This window comes from Mus caroli, chromosome 11 (genome assembly GCF_900094665.2).
Source record: "Mus caroli chromosome 11, CAROLI_EIJ_v1.1, whole genome shotgun sequence".
Lineage (NCBI taxonomy): Eukaryota > Metazoa > Chordata > Mammalia > Rodentia > Muridae > Mus > Mus caroli.
The window spans coordinates 19860583-19875773 of NC_034580.1; the positions used below are offsets into that span (position 1 = coordinate 19860583).

At 43.9% G+C, this 15191-nt stretch overlaps 1 long non-coding RNA gene across 1 annotated transcript in view; it reads right to left on the bottom strand.

Annotated features, from left to right (window-relative positions):
• Nucleotides 1–2623: 2623 nt before the first annotated feature.
• Nucleotides 2624–15191, bottom strand: part of LOC110304625 — a 26294-nt gene continuing 13726 nt past the window's right edge. The window contains exons 2-3 of the long non-coding RNA XR_002379091.1: nucleotides 12544–12668; nucleotides 2624–3223 (exon numbers count right to left, since the gene is read on the bottom strand). This is a non-coding gene — a long non-coding RNA (uncharacterized LOC110304625). The remainder of the gene's footprint in view (nucleotides 3224–12543; nucleotides 12669–15191) is intronic.

The following is a 15191-nucleotide window of genomic DNA, read 5'->3' on the forward strand; positions in this document are numbered from 1 at the left end:
TGCCACAGTCAGATCCTAAGAGCTATTTCAGAAAACCCAAATTGCCAACAGTAATAATCTCTCCGCCGCGGGACTGGTTTCCATTTGTGCCTCTCAATACACTTCACAATTAATTCTCACCAACCTCTGCCTCCCACGAGCCAGCAGCCCAAGGGGAACCCAAGGCAAGGCTTGGAAACGTCATGGCTGCCCCATGGAGAGTGTAAAGGGCTTTCCCACTGGGAAGATGAAGCAAGAAGGCCAAAGACCTCCTTTAGGAGCCCACGAAAAAAGTCCTCTTCATTGTGGCCTTGCTGGTGTTAGGAGAGAGGGGGAGTTTGGGGAAAGTAGTAAGAGCTGGAAGACCTCTCTGGCTCCTGACATGTTGGACAAGGAAGCAGTAACCAAGACTGGTGAGGTGACCAACAGTTGCCATGCAGACAGCAGTGTGGACATGTTGTATGATGATGGAGAAAGACTGGCTTTTGTTAGCTTATACGGGTCCCAGCAAAACAAATGACAGTGATTCTCTGCCCTACTTGAAAAACAGACCCAAGGTCAGGATCGCCTGCAGGTTGGCCTGGCTGCCCTTCTTAAACAGGTGGCTCAGAGGACAAGTGCAGCCCCTCTGTCTATCTGGGCTTTCTGTATACGTGAAGTCAACCAATTGTGGGTTGAAAACAGTTTTAAAATTGTGTTTGTGACAGACTTTCCCCCTTGTCCTCCTCTCCTAAATGCTGCCACATAATAATTACTTGCAAAGACTTTGCATTGCAAAGGTATTAATAATAGGTAGTAATCTAGACATGATTTATAGTATTGGAGAGAGTATGCATAGGACACATGCAAACACATACCATTTTCTATAAGACTTAAACGTCCTTGAATGTTGGTATTCAGGGGTTCTTTGAATCAATTCCTTGTGACTTTGAGAGACAATTTTGTTTTTTCCCCTGACAAGGCAAATGTTTTTTCCTCCTATAGGAGGATGCTTAGCTGCGCCTAGTCAAGCAGGCAAACACACATAGCAGGAGTCCCCTAAAGTTTTGTTTTTAATAGAAAGGGTCCACTGTGTCATTCTGAGTAGTCAGAGCTCTAAGCAATTGTATGGGTTTGTGCAAGCATATGCAGGTGCAGAGACCAGAAGAGGGCATCCGATCCCCTGGAACTGAAGTTACGTGCAGCTGTAAACTGCACAATGTGGGCGCCGGGAACTGAGCTTGAGTGCCCTGGGCAAACAGCACAAGCTCCCCTGGTCGGAGTCGTCTCCCTAGCCCCCAGGGGGAGCGGGATGGGCAGATTCTCCCAGGAAGTGAGCTACTTACTGTGATTATTCTCTTTTGAGTTCTGTTGGAAGCCCAACCATGAACAGACACTCAGGCTGAGTCTCAGAGTGAGATCTTAGAGGAAGAACAGAGACCATGGATGGATTCCAGTTGCCCTAAGCTCTAAAGAGGAAACAGGGAACACAGCTAACTCATTCCATGCCTCATGTGCTTCCTTGTTATGCCTACAGGGCTTTCCTTCTGCTCTGCCCCGCCCCTCCTGCCCATCTCCAGAGACTCATCGAAGATCTAGGACCAGAATCATGCCTGGGAACAAAGCCATAGTAGAGCAGCCCTAACTCATGTGCTTCCTACATCAGACCTTATGTATGTCCTGATCAGGAGGACAGAGCCTTCCAAATGTTCGTTGTGAAGAGCATGCATATTCATGGACATCTTAAACTCTTCCTTTCTCAACCCCAGGCTGTGGCCTATGGTTCTGCCAGATTCTCTATTCTGGATGAGGCTATCTCAGCCTTTGGCTCTTCTACTCTCAGGATCCTAGATGTCTCCTCTCAGCATGAACACCCAGTCTTCTTTAGAGTCAGGATAGATCTGGCTTCTAAGGTGTCCATGCTGTCTACATCCCTTGCATCCCAACTACAGGGGTGCTACTCTTGGCTCAATATTTTCTGTGGCCCCCGAGGTGGTTCTAGACAAACAGTGGATTTAGAGTTCAGTCCAACACAGTGTTAAGTGCCCTCTCTGTCCTAGGGTAGTCACAAAGATATGTCACTGAGGCCTCTGCCTATAGGATCTATGGTGGCCCAACACATGTGCCTTGACTAGATATAACACCCGGGGCCATGAAGGTCTTCTCTCTTGAAATGCCAGTTCTGCAAATATATCACAGAACCCAGGCTCTTGGGACTGACAATAGCTTAGTGTAACCAATTCTTACTAAATGGACCTGGGCTGAATGTGTTGGAACGCTGTCCACCCATGCAGGAAGGCAGTGTTGCCTTTAGGAAAAGAAGGCTTTCAAGGAGCAAAAGGGTCATTTCTGAGCAAACCAATTCTACCCCTGCCTTCTAAAAAAAAAAAAAAAAAAAAGTCAGAGGAAACACCCCTTTCTTTCGGTCTTCCCCAGGTGAGTATCTTTTTAAACAAAGCAGAGCATGGCAGGGCGTTGGGGGCACAAACATATTTTCCACCCTTATGAAGGCTACAACAGCTTCTCCTGATGCGCAGGGTCATTCAAGCTAGAAAATCCTCTAATCTGAATTCTCACCTAAAATGCAGCTTAATCTCATCCAATGTAGCTTGTAATGCTGTCCCTTTCTCCAGAGGACAGGGACCCAACATTTTCACATTACATACGTCTCAGACATATTTTTTATTTTGACTATGAAATGCTTTAGTTTGAGAAAGAGTACATGCGGCCATGGTATTGAATGGTCATAAGAATTAGAAACCACTCTCCCGCTCTTGAGTTCTAAACAGTTTCTGTAGGTCACCCAGCAGTACTGGAATTCTATTCTTTTGTGAGGTCCCAGAGGTATCCCAAGAGGAGTCAGACAACAGTGTTAGCAAGTATTCTCAATCATGAGTCTAGATATCTTTTCTTCACTATACATAGGCAAGTACGTAATTTCCTCCTTTTTATCCTGGCGTTTGCTCAGATCCCCTGATTAGAAGTACATCTATACACAACACACATAATAGAAGGCATCTTTACATCCAATGTAGTGACCACCATGATGTTATCAACATTCTCGTGGTCCCGCCGTGCCACCTGCACTGCAATACCAGATTCTGGCCACACGATGGCGCCCGCTTCATGCAGACCCGGATCACGGCGGCGGGGCAGACAAAGGCGGGTGCGCCGGGGGTAGAGGCACCCCGGGTGGCCATGGTCTCCCCTCCTCGCTGAGCTGAGTAGCTGCCGCCACAGAGCCTTTGTCCCGCGGTTCGTCCTGCTGCAAAGAATGAGGCAAGAGAACTCAGGACGCAGGCGGTGCTTAGCCGGGCAAACACTCGTCCCTTTCATGCAAGTTTCTTTTTAGGGTAGAGGGTTGGCGCCTCAGTGGACTCAGCTCCCAAATGCCTGCTCAGAAAGCTTCTCCTGTCATCCCTTAGTAACAGTAGCAGTAACAGTAACAGTAGCAGTAACAGTAACAGTAGCAGTAACAGTAACAGTAGCAAGGTTTTTCCTGCTCCTCCAACGTCAGGTTAGAGGACCCAGGTGTCCTGCGCACAAGAGACTGGAAGGTAGTAGGCACCTGGGTCTGGATCCCCCCAGCAGGCAGGGTCGGCAGGGTCCAGGAAAAGCTCTTACACCTTCTGACCAACCAATGCAACAGGACTTTCTGTGGCGCTGGATTGCCCTGTACTAGCCACATGTGATCATTGGGCTAAAGCAGAATTGAAGTAACCACAAAGGCAGGTGACCATTACAAGAGGCCACACCACTTCCCGGGCTCAAGCCGACCTGAGAAGCTGAATTTGTAGTTTTGTTGTTAATAGTAAAAAATTTAAAGATTCGCATAAAACATGCAACACCTGCCTGTTATTCCTGAAGCTATGCCCGGAAGCTGCTGGGAGGAGAAAGAAACCCCCACCTCTGAGTGCAGCGCTCCACATTAGCTGAATCGGTTGTCTGAGGAGAGGACTTAGGCTTCAGGCGTGGGAAATAGTCGGCCCTTAGCAAATCTTGCTGTTCTTGCAAACAGGACTACCTCAAGATTGATCTATCTTTAGAAAAGTATTTTCTAAAGATGATGATAGACCATCGTATCTACCAAGTGGCAAAGTATACCTGCCCAACACAATTAGTTTCTTGGGACAAGACTGGGATCTCATGCAGCCCTGTGTGGTTGTGAGGAGTCAGGAGAGAGGAGGACCTAGCTCCTGGGGGTTGCAGCTCTTCCCTCTGGCTCTGCAATGTGTCCTTTGCTGGGGTGGAAGGGCTAGATTCTGGGTGAGGAAGTTGGGGGTCACTGTGGTGACAAGCCTGCTTTGCACTTATATCAGAGCAAAGGGTAAAGCAACATTCAAAGTCGCCTGCAGGATCAACTGGGTTCCGGTACCTCAAGGACTGCCTGTTCTCCTGTCTCCAAAAATGTAAACCAACCAACAGTTCTCTTTATTTTTAATGAAAATGAATGTATATGTCTTTGGTAAGTCCCCCTGCTTAGTGCTTTGGATGCTTGCAATTAACAATAAATTATGAGATTATTTTCCAAAATTCAAGGTAGATTCTTCATTCTGATCCACTAAGTAACAAGTATGCCTTTATACAACGGTGGCAGTCAATGGTGGGGAGGGTGGGGGCTGATGTAGGCCGGCAGAGTTAGTGACTGAAGTATCCAGAAACAAATCTGTGCCCACAGACCCTGGTGGAGCCCCTTGCCCATAGTAGGAACTCAACAAGTATTTGGTGGGTTTCAAGAGAAAAAGGAAAGGGGACCACAATTCCACATAAAAGCTATCTCTTAGGATTGCCCATCCTTTTGTTGTTGTTGTTGTGTGTCCCCTTTTTCAGATGCTCCTAACCACAAGCAAGGAACAAGGGAGAAAATGTTAGGCACACCTAGAGTTGTGTCCAAACAAAAGAGGCAAAAGACTAAACAAACCCAAGGTTTCTATTTCTTCCCGAGCCAAGTAATCCCTTTGATTACATCTAATACCTGCCAAAACCCAGATGGTGTGCCCACCCATCTCCCGTGTGATAATGCCACATTGTGAAATCTACCCATTAATATTAATTGTCAGGGAGAGAATCTGTCTGAACTACTAAAGCTTGAGATTGCCTCGAGAAAGCAGGCCCTGCTTTGCAGGGATTTTAAGATAATTCTCATTCCTTCATTCTGTATCTCATATATGTAGAATGTTAAATAATAGCCTGAGAAGGCTTTTCTCATTTCAGAGCATGGCCATCTCTTGCTTTCTGGGTCTTAAGCCACTGTTCATTTGGTGGCTACACCTGCTGACCAAACATATTACCTTAAACTGCTGTGGGCTTGCCAGCGACTTGTGAGCACACTGTTCACCATGCAGAGAGAATCTATATTCCCTGGGAGCTGTTTGAATTGAATATGCCCAAGCATATGACGTTCCACTATTTCTTTTTTATTTTTCTGTTTCGGTAATTGACTTGGTAATCCTTGAAAAATATCACACAAATCTCAGGTCCTTCTCTCTTTTCTCTCTCTCTCTCTCTCTCTCTCTCTCTCTCTCTCTCTCTCTCTCTCTCTGCTCTCTCCTCTCTCTCTCTTATTATATGGGCATTTCTGAGGTAGGCAAAGATAGCAGAAAGGTCTAAAGAGAGCTTACAGTCAGAACTGAAATGCCAAACTGTGTTTTGGAGAGAAGTCCAGGGGTGTTTCCTGCCTGATTCTCCTCTTGGCAATATTTGATTTGGACTGTGATCATTAACCCACCCCCCAGATCGGCCCCACAGTGTGGTCTACAGCTCCATATCACTGCACCGGGGATCTCAGTGCTGCCTTCTCCACTGTGTTCATGGGACTTTTTTTTAAGTCACAGAATCCATTTATGCCTGAAATAGATATGAAAATTTAGTAGGTGTGAGATTGGGTTTTTCCTCTGGAACTGTCCCCCGACCCCCAATTCTCCTGGATTATGCTACAATCACCTTTGACAGTCAGTCTCACAGCTGACACCTTAAACTTTACAAGTAAATGAAAACTGCAGCCCACACACCGATGGTCTTGTGAGAGGAGTAGTCTGTGCTCCTTGAGCCAAGAAGGCTCTTCATCGTGTCCAGCTTGATGTCCTGAGCTTGGCCGGGGGGGGGGGTGTCGAAAGCAAAGAAAACAGGAAGCACCGCTCTTTTGGGCACATAAATGAGTGTTTACTTCAAAGTCTCAATGGTTCTTTTATTAGCAAATATTAATTTTAACTGAAAAAAAAAGAAACCCTAGAAGACCTTCCTGGTGTGGCGTGTTTAAATAGACATTGAGATAATTTTAAAAATACCTATTGGTATGTAAAGCACCATTGCTTGTGAAAAGAAGCAAACTGCACTAGTGGCAGAAGCCAGTTTATACAGTTAAATATTTTGATTATTTAATTTATTGCCATTATTTCACAACATGTGTTTAAAAAAAAAGCAATTGAATTGCAATTTTGTTCCCACTCCTGGTTGACTCTGCAGCTCTGTTTATCTGCTTTCAGATGAGGATTCAGACAGCAAAAGTCTTTTCCAGAGCATAGGTGAGTCTCTCAGTGCCCAGGCCCCCCATTTCCATACGACCAGGAAGATCCAGAGAAGGCTCACACGGGTGATGGGAGACAGGCATCACGGGTGTTGGACAGAAAATCCGTCAGGTGGTGGTCACCTTACTCTGACTTGCCTGCACAGTCTGCAAACTGTTTGTCAGTGACTTGCTCCTGACCACGTCTGATCTTCTCTCACTGAAAAGGCTGTGCACCATGCAAAAGACAGAGCACATGGTTCTAAAGACACCAGAGGGCGCCCTTTACACCAAAGTGAATCCAAAACCAGGTTCTGCCTCCAGTGCTTTTGTCCAGCCAGTAGAAAGACCCAGATTAACCTTTTTTTTTTTTTCAACCAGATTAACTTTTAAACATATCTGTTATTTCTACTCATCAGGGTTGGAGGCGCACAAGTCATGTTGTCAAACAACAGCCTTCTAAGAGTGTCTGCCCTTCACTCACATATGCTTTGAAATGACCTCATATAAGGGAATGGTGTGTGTGTGTGAAATGATTTACTTGCAGAATCAGCCCCTTCGGTTAGTTTTGAACAAAATTTCATGACCAAATTTTCATGCACTTTCATGAGCAAAGACACCGTTGAAAAAATACCCTTAATTGTAGCAAAGGGGTGTGTTTACAGAACCCCACTGTCATCAGTTAAAGAATCATATCGTAAATGTGAAAGAGACAGACAAATCAAAAATCACTGTAGAAGTGAGGAAAAGTGTGCTTTATCAAAACATGGATGTAAGAGAAAGAGACAGTGTGTTGCCACACTGAAACTCAACACATCCCTGCTAGTACAAGAGTCCGTGTCCACGGCTAGCACTGATTCTTACAGGGCTGAGCTCTGGGTGTCAATGTTCCCAAGTGGCAGGACAGTGTAGCATTGCAAACCTCTGTGTGAACTAGTTTCTACATGCCTTTTATTCTGTTCTACCTCAAATTTCCAGATACCTGCAAACACCCTCCAGGAAACAGGCAGAGTCCTAAGTAGATCTCATTAAACATGAGTTTTCTGGGAACAGTCTGTCTTGAGATGAGCAGATCAGTTTGCAAAACAGGGTGGAGATGTATTAGGGGTACCTATGGGTCTGTGGGGGCTGCTTAAGTGCCACCCCACCCCCACTTGCAGTTAATGTTCTTTCACCTGTGGAGGTGACCTTCCAAGCTCAGGGCTAGAGCCATAACCACTAGCAATCCTAAAAACAGAGCCAAAGAAACAAAACGAACCATCCTAAAATGCCTTGCTTGGGTCTATTCTCTGCTTGCAGCTAGTTGGGACAAGACAAGACCTCTGACCTGATAGACAAGGGGTTCTAGACCTCTCCCCCCATCACCGGCACCTCCCACCCCTGAAGTCCTGAAGCTGCTGCTGCATATTAATAAACACAAGAAAAGAGATCTCGGGCTGGAGAGATGGCTCAGTGGGTAAGAGCACCCGACTGCTCTTCCAAAGGTCAGGAGTTCAAATCCCAGCAACCACATGATGGCTCACAACCATCCATAACAAGATCTGACTCCCTCTTCTGGAGTGTCTGAGAACAGCTACAGTGTACTTACATATAATAAATAAATAAATAAATAAATAAATAAATAAATAAATAAATCTTAAAAAAAAAAAAAAAGAAAAGAGATCTCTTTGGTATCTAATCTTTAGCATCTGAAACCGAGGGTTTTTTTTGCATGAGTAAATTGGAGGGTAAAATTCAAAATTGTTCATTTCCTTCTTCTTCTACATCACTGCCCAGGACCTTGAGAGTTTAGTTTAGTTTAGTTTAGTTTAGTTTTGTTTTGTTTTGTTTATTGGCCATCACAAAGTTATTTAAAAATAATGGTCAGGACAAGGTAACCAAGCAATCCGATACTTGTGAGCGATCCTCTTACCTTCTCGGGGAATGTTTTCTAATTTCCCCTTGGTTGTAAATAGAAATCCAGTTTCATTAAGCAGAAACATAGATTATTAATAAGTAAACCACTCAATGCTGGCAAAGCACTCTGAGGGTGCAAAGCCTCTAGTAAATGGCAAATATGATTATTTTTATTGCACGCTAACTGGAGGAAACTAAGCTAATGAATGCTCACAGATCTCCAGAGTAGCCATCACACTCAATTGGCACGCGGTGTAAACTATTAAACTTGTTTCTTAGATAGAGAGCTTCCACGGTTTTCAGTTGATTCTTTTTCATTCTTGCCAAGGATGAAACGCAACACTTATGGGTCCGTAATTTAAACAAGAAGAACCCAAGGGAATAGTCAGTTTTCATATTTAACATAATAATTTTCATATTTATCTACAAGATAAAACATTGGAAGCACAGCTAGCGAGAGAGAAAAAAATAAATAAATAAAGACCTAGGCAGGCTCTCCTGACAAGTCTTCAGTGAGAATGGGACTCCAGACAGTGTCACCTCTGAGCAGCAGCTAGGTTAAGACCGTGCTCTAACCAGATAAAGGGTGCTCTGTAGCTCAGGGCTCAGACCACCGGAAGTCTCCCACTCTCTAGTTCTTCTGCACCCTCTGTGATAGCGTCTGTGATAGTGTGGTAGATATGATATGTAAGATGAATTAAATGTTTTCTCTCTGATGTTTGAAGTAGGGACCCATATAAAAGCAGTACCAATTACAAGAGAATTAAGGAGAGAAGCAGACATTTGATTTAATTTTTCACAATATTTTTGTGAAGTCATAATGCATATTTATATGTACTTCATAAAATTTACTCGTACTTGTGTGTGTTTACATAATTGAGGATTTTTTTTTTTGACATGATCTCACTATATAGCCCTGGCTGACCTAAAACTTGCTATGTAGTCCAGGCTGGCCTGGAACTCACAGAGATCCTTCTGCCTTTGCCTTTCCTCTGCTGAGATTAAAGGTGTCATCACCACACCCTGCCTAGGGGGATTTTATGTAACCAAAACAAATAATTTAACAGAGAAACAGATAACAGTGGCAAACATTGTAATAGAAACTATTTTGCAGAAAGCTCACATAAATACCTTCTTTTGCTAAATCCTGTATGAAAAATTCATGAGTGACTGGAGACTTTCTTCACTCAAAATGTCAAGGCAATCTTCACTCTCAGGAGAACGAGGTTCTAGCCTGGGATCACAGCAAAGGTGCACACAGAGGGATGTGTGTGAGCTCAGCTTTCTTGTCTGCCCACCTCCAACGCATGCACACAGCCAGTCAGCCAGTCAGTCTCATTCCCTCCCACCCCTAGACGACACTATTATGCTCCATGTCCAGGGCTGGAAAACAATGTCCCGTCCTATTTGACAAGACTCAGCCTGCAGTGGTTTTAGCAGCCAAGATACAAGATTTTTAACTTAGGGCCTTTGGAATGGAGTATTAGCAGACCCATATTAAAACAGTGCTGATGACCCTTGCAGGACACAGGGCAGTTTTCTAACTAGCAGAGGCTATTTGAAATGTAGCATGCTGTCCCATATTTGAGACTGTTACTTTCCGCAGAGCTAGGAGGGATGGCTCATTGGTTAAGAGCACTGGGATCAGGGTGGGATTCCCAGCTCCCACATTGCAGCTCACAACCACCTGTAACTCAGTCCTAAGAGATCCCAAACCCTCTTCTGGTCTCCTCCAGCACTGGGTGTACACATGGAACACAGATATACATTCAGACAAACATACAAACACATTAAAAAAAAACTTTTAAAAAAGCTCTGTAAGTTGTTTTCTTTGTCCCTGTAAAGACAAACTTCCATTCTAACACTTAGCTTTGTCTTCCAGAAAAAGCTCTGAATGGGCACTCTCGATCATCATTTAATTTTAGAATTTTTTTGTTTTTGTTTTTTGTTCGAGACAGGGTTTCTCTGTATAGTCCTGGCTGTCCTGGAACTCACTTTGTAGACCAGGCTGGCCTCTAACTCAGAAATCTGCCTGCCTCTGCCTCCCGAGTGCTGGGATTAAAGGCGTGCACCACCATTCACAATTGTGGCCTGGTGTGGTGGTGCACTCACTAGAGTGAGTTCTAGGGCAGCTAGGACTACACAGAGAAACCCTGTCTCAAAAAAAAAAAAAAAAAAAAAAAGCACAGTTGAACAATTGTGTAAATTATTCATCTTTGTTGTCTGGTTTTAAATATCTGTATTTGGGTTTCGTTTTTAAAAGAGTTCAGAGAAAGACTGTGCACACTGTGGGTGCTGAATAAACATAGCTGTCTGGCTAGGAGGCTTAGCTACCTTCTAATGCCCATTCTTAGAGGTGAGAGAGGGGCTTCTTTGTGAATTTAGATCAGCTTTCATCAAATTGAGTCAAGAGGAGGCATAAGTGTTGGTAAAATCTTTTGCACTGACCTCAGGGAAAGTGAATTCGGTTCCTAGACATAAAGATTTCAAAAACAGGTAGAAGCATTTAAAGAATAGAGTTTGTATCTGAAAACTCCAAAAATCAGCCATCCTGTGCATGTAAACAGAAACCACTGCCAGAAGCATCAGAATGAAGAAGGAACTGCCAAGTGCCCTCCCCTGGGCAGGTCTAAGGCATTGCATTTGTGTGTGGACCATTTCTGGAAGACTGGCTGATAGAAACAGGTTGACTGGCAGATAGCAACTTGCCCTGAGCCATTCTCCACAGTGCTTCCAGGTTTCATTTTTCTTTCCCTTTTTTTTTCCTTTTAGATTTCCTTTTTTTAAAATTAATTTTATTAGATATTTTCTCTATTTACATTTCAAATGCTATCCCGAAAGTTCACTATACCCTCCCCCCACCCTGCTCCCCTACCCACCCACTCCCACTTCAGAAGATTGCCTAGTCAGCCACTATTGGGAAGAGAGGCCCCTAGGTCTTGCAAACTTTATATGCCCCAGGTTTCATTTTTCTAAAGAACTCGTCACCTACCAACCATTCTCCGAAACATGGAGGTGTTTCCTGTTGCCTGTAGCTCAGCCAGACAGTGAAGGCTGATATCTGGGGTCTATCTGAAAGCTGCGCCATCACCTTTTCTAAATGCATCTCTGCTGCTGCACACTTCTGGGGCATCTCTCCCTTCCTTGAGAGCCTGTCTCACATTGTCCAATTCAGCCAAACCCTGCACATTATTACCCAACAGTGCCCCTGGATTTGGGTGTTTTCTAAACCAAGTCTGACTCATTTTGTAGCCAGATAGATACACATGCATTCCTCCACATGCATCATTGGGTTCTGATCTACAGTGGACATGAACCATGTAGGCATTCTTCCAAAGATCTGGGGGTTCACACCCTAAATTTTACCTTAACTGAAGCTGGTCATGAAATATGGTAGGCATGACAACATCACTTCAGGCCACTCTTCCTCCCAGGGGCACAGTAGTAGCTACAACCATCAAGTGTTGTTTTTTGGTTCACAGTGCCAGTGTGTGTCTCCCTACAACTAACAATCAATCAATCAAACAAAGGCATTTCCCTGCCCCACCCCCAGCTCAGCCAGTCAGCAAGAAAGAAACAAAGAGGAAGGATCCTGTTCTTTGCTTAATGTAAATGGATTCCTTTATTCTTAGGACTATGGTTCACCTGCTTGTGGGGTTGGAGACGTTGCTCAGTGGTAGGGCACTTGACTAGCATGCATTTAGACACTGAGTTTGATCCCCAGCAACACCATTTTGCGGCAGGGTGCAGTTGTTTCATGCCATGCACAGCCTGAGACAGTATTTATGAAGCTGCACATTACATGTCTCCTGGATCTCCTGTTAGGAAGCCTTGCACTGATAGCTCCTGACTTGCCATCTTCATTGTTTGAAAGTCAGCAACATGGTGAATCTTAGATAATTCCCCAGTTCTACTAGTGGAGTAATGAATTCCACTCCGGTCCTGGATGTGTGACCATCAAGTGCTGTTGGCAGCCATGGGTGGTAACTTACTTAGCTACTTTCTTCTCTCCTAGTTTGTTGAACCTCTTTAACTATGTATCTATCTGGTGGGCTGACTTTTTTTCCTGAAAACCTGTTTTTTGGTTTTTTTTTTGTTTTTTTTTTTTTTTTTTTTGTGAACTCTCTTCTTCTCTCACAGCCCACAGGACATCGATTGTTGCCACAGGGCTCTGACAGAGTCACCTAGGATGAAGAGTGATTGCCTGATGGTGGTCTGCATTACCATCTCAACTCAGAGACTGCAGTCCCTTCCCAAGGAGCTAACAGGATTTGCACAACACACAGGAAACCTCCAGGACACCACTCTTCTGATAGAACATATGCAAGTAATTAAGAAAAGCATAATTGCACGTTGGAGAAGGTGGACTCACCAAGCACTTGTTGAACTATAAAAATGCAGTCAGTGCAGTCAGTTTCTTTTTTTAATTATTCAGGAATGTTGTTTATGTTATCATGAAAAAAAGGAGAGGTGAGAAAATATATTCAGTAATTTTTGGTTTTCCCCCATTTGAGCAGATGGCGATCTGTAGTTCAAAATTTGTAACTCAAATTATTTCACATTTTTATTAATCAGTACAATATGTTTTTAAAGCAACAAACTGCACTTAGAAATATCTGTGTAAGTCCCCCAGTTTGCCTAGTTCCATCAGAGAGCAGTTTGAGAATTGAATTTTGTTAGCAATATTGGGAAACAGGGTATTCTGGAATATTCAGTCTTTCAATAGTGATTATTTTTATTCCAGTGTTCAGAGCACCCCTGTGGGGGAGGGGCAGCTAAGAAGAGAATGGCGATGGGGAAGCTGCTGGAAGCTGGGAGAACTTTGTTTCAAGATGTTTGCTTTTTTGGTAGAACAAAAAGTGCATTTTGTTAGAGACAAATATTTTTGTGGTAAAAAACATTTTATGTGAAGTGTAGATTGGACTTTTAATATAAAAAAGAAATGTTAAGCCATTCTATTTTAAGAAGGCTTGGCTTCTTCGAAGGAAAGCTGTTACACCCGCATATATTGCAAAGCCCTCACAACTGCTGTGCTCCCGTGTTCCTCTCCAAACCTGTTAAATTACACAAGGGTAGAAATAAGGGAGCACTTTTATTATTATTAATTGACACTCATTTTTAGCTGGCATGTGCTGGCAGGTCTTTCCAGATAAACCTCAGACTGCACCAGGCAGAGCTTTCCCCCCGGAAAGTTTGGGGAGCATTCTAAAGCTCTGTAATGTGGAAGCTAGGAAGTGTAATATTAAAGTGATAAACATCTTATATTCGGTGTAATTCACAGTTTCTTTCATTCTTTCTACTATCTATAGATCTAAATCAAAACAAATTCCATAAAAGACGGGGTTATTTTCAAGGCTTCAGAAAGCTCTTGAATATTTTATCATATCTATTTCTATACATATGCTATACATTTCTACATCCCTGTTGAACAAAATCCAAGGTGATGATAAACACACACACACACACACACACACACACACGGTACACAAGACTATGACATTAGAATTCCTAGGAGGTATAAAGTTAGCCTTAGAAAATGAAATAAACTTTGTTTTGGCAATTAAAGAATGCACAGGGATATTAAATCAAAGAATAATATGTCTGAACTATTAAATTGTTTTCAGGAGGTTATTAAAAATGTATTTCAAATTACCAGAGTGGCAGGAAAAAAAAAACCAATGACTTAAAAGCAGTTACATTTTCCTTTGCTCATGAGGAAACCTATTGGATTTCGCTCAGCTTAATTTCCATCCAAGCAGAGTATTACAGAACACCAAAGGTCCTCTTGAAGAGCCAAAGATCCAGCCCCTCCCAATAGTGGCACATTTTGAATAGTCCCTGCAAGCAATTGTCTCTGCAGAGCCCTTCAGCCATCACGTGGGGATGGCAATGTATGGATTTTCCAAGGTCCCCAGTTTTCAACCCAGGATTAGGACTAACTCTCCAGAAGGGCCAACAGACCCCAGACCAGATCCCCGCGGGGCAGGAAGTGTAAGCCTCTGCTGTGAGCTGGGACTCGGGTGTCTGACCAGCCGGCGTCTGGGTCTTCAAATGGTTAATTCCCCCAGGCTGTCATATTGCATAAACAGATCCTCCTTTAATAAAATTAATTAGGTTCTGAGCTTTATAGGGTGATGCCCACTGACCCTTTACATACCTATTGTTCCTAGATCCAAGAGAAAGAAAGACGGAGAGGCTGCCCAATAGACAAGAGAGGGATAAAAGTTGAAAGATTAGAAATGCCAAGTAGAAGCTTCGAGGGGGTGGAGGAAGCTAGTGTATGCTTCTGAACACAACTTAAAAAACAAGCAGTCCTCAGCCTCAGTGACCAGCCGCCTCCCGCAAAGGAAAGCAAGAGCGCGGTGGTGGGCTTTTGTTAATTTCGCTTTTTAACACGCACCATGGAATCCAGGCTGTGCGAGCTCTTGAGAGACAGGAGAGTAATTGCAGATTGAGCTTTAGGTGTTTTTTGTTTTGTTTTGTTTTGTTTTTCTTTAGACCTGAGGCGCAGGGCGGGGTGAGACAGAGGGCACCAGGAAGAGCTGCAAGAGCCCAGCAGGAGCCTGCAAACCTGCTGCCCCCCCCACCCCCGCGCGCCTCCACCGCGCTCTCCCATTTTTTCTAGGTGTCCACTAAGAGCTATCCTTGGCATTCCATGTCACAAGTTGCTGCGGATAGCCTTTTAAGTTTGCTGAGGGAACTCCTAGAAGATGGGAGTAGGGACTGAGGTAGAGAAAGAGGATGAGATCAGTGGTTTCCTTCCTTCCCTTCCTTCCTTCCTTCCTTCCTTCCTTCCTTCCTTCCTTCCTTCCTTCCTTCCTTCCTTCCTTCC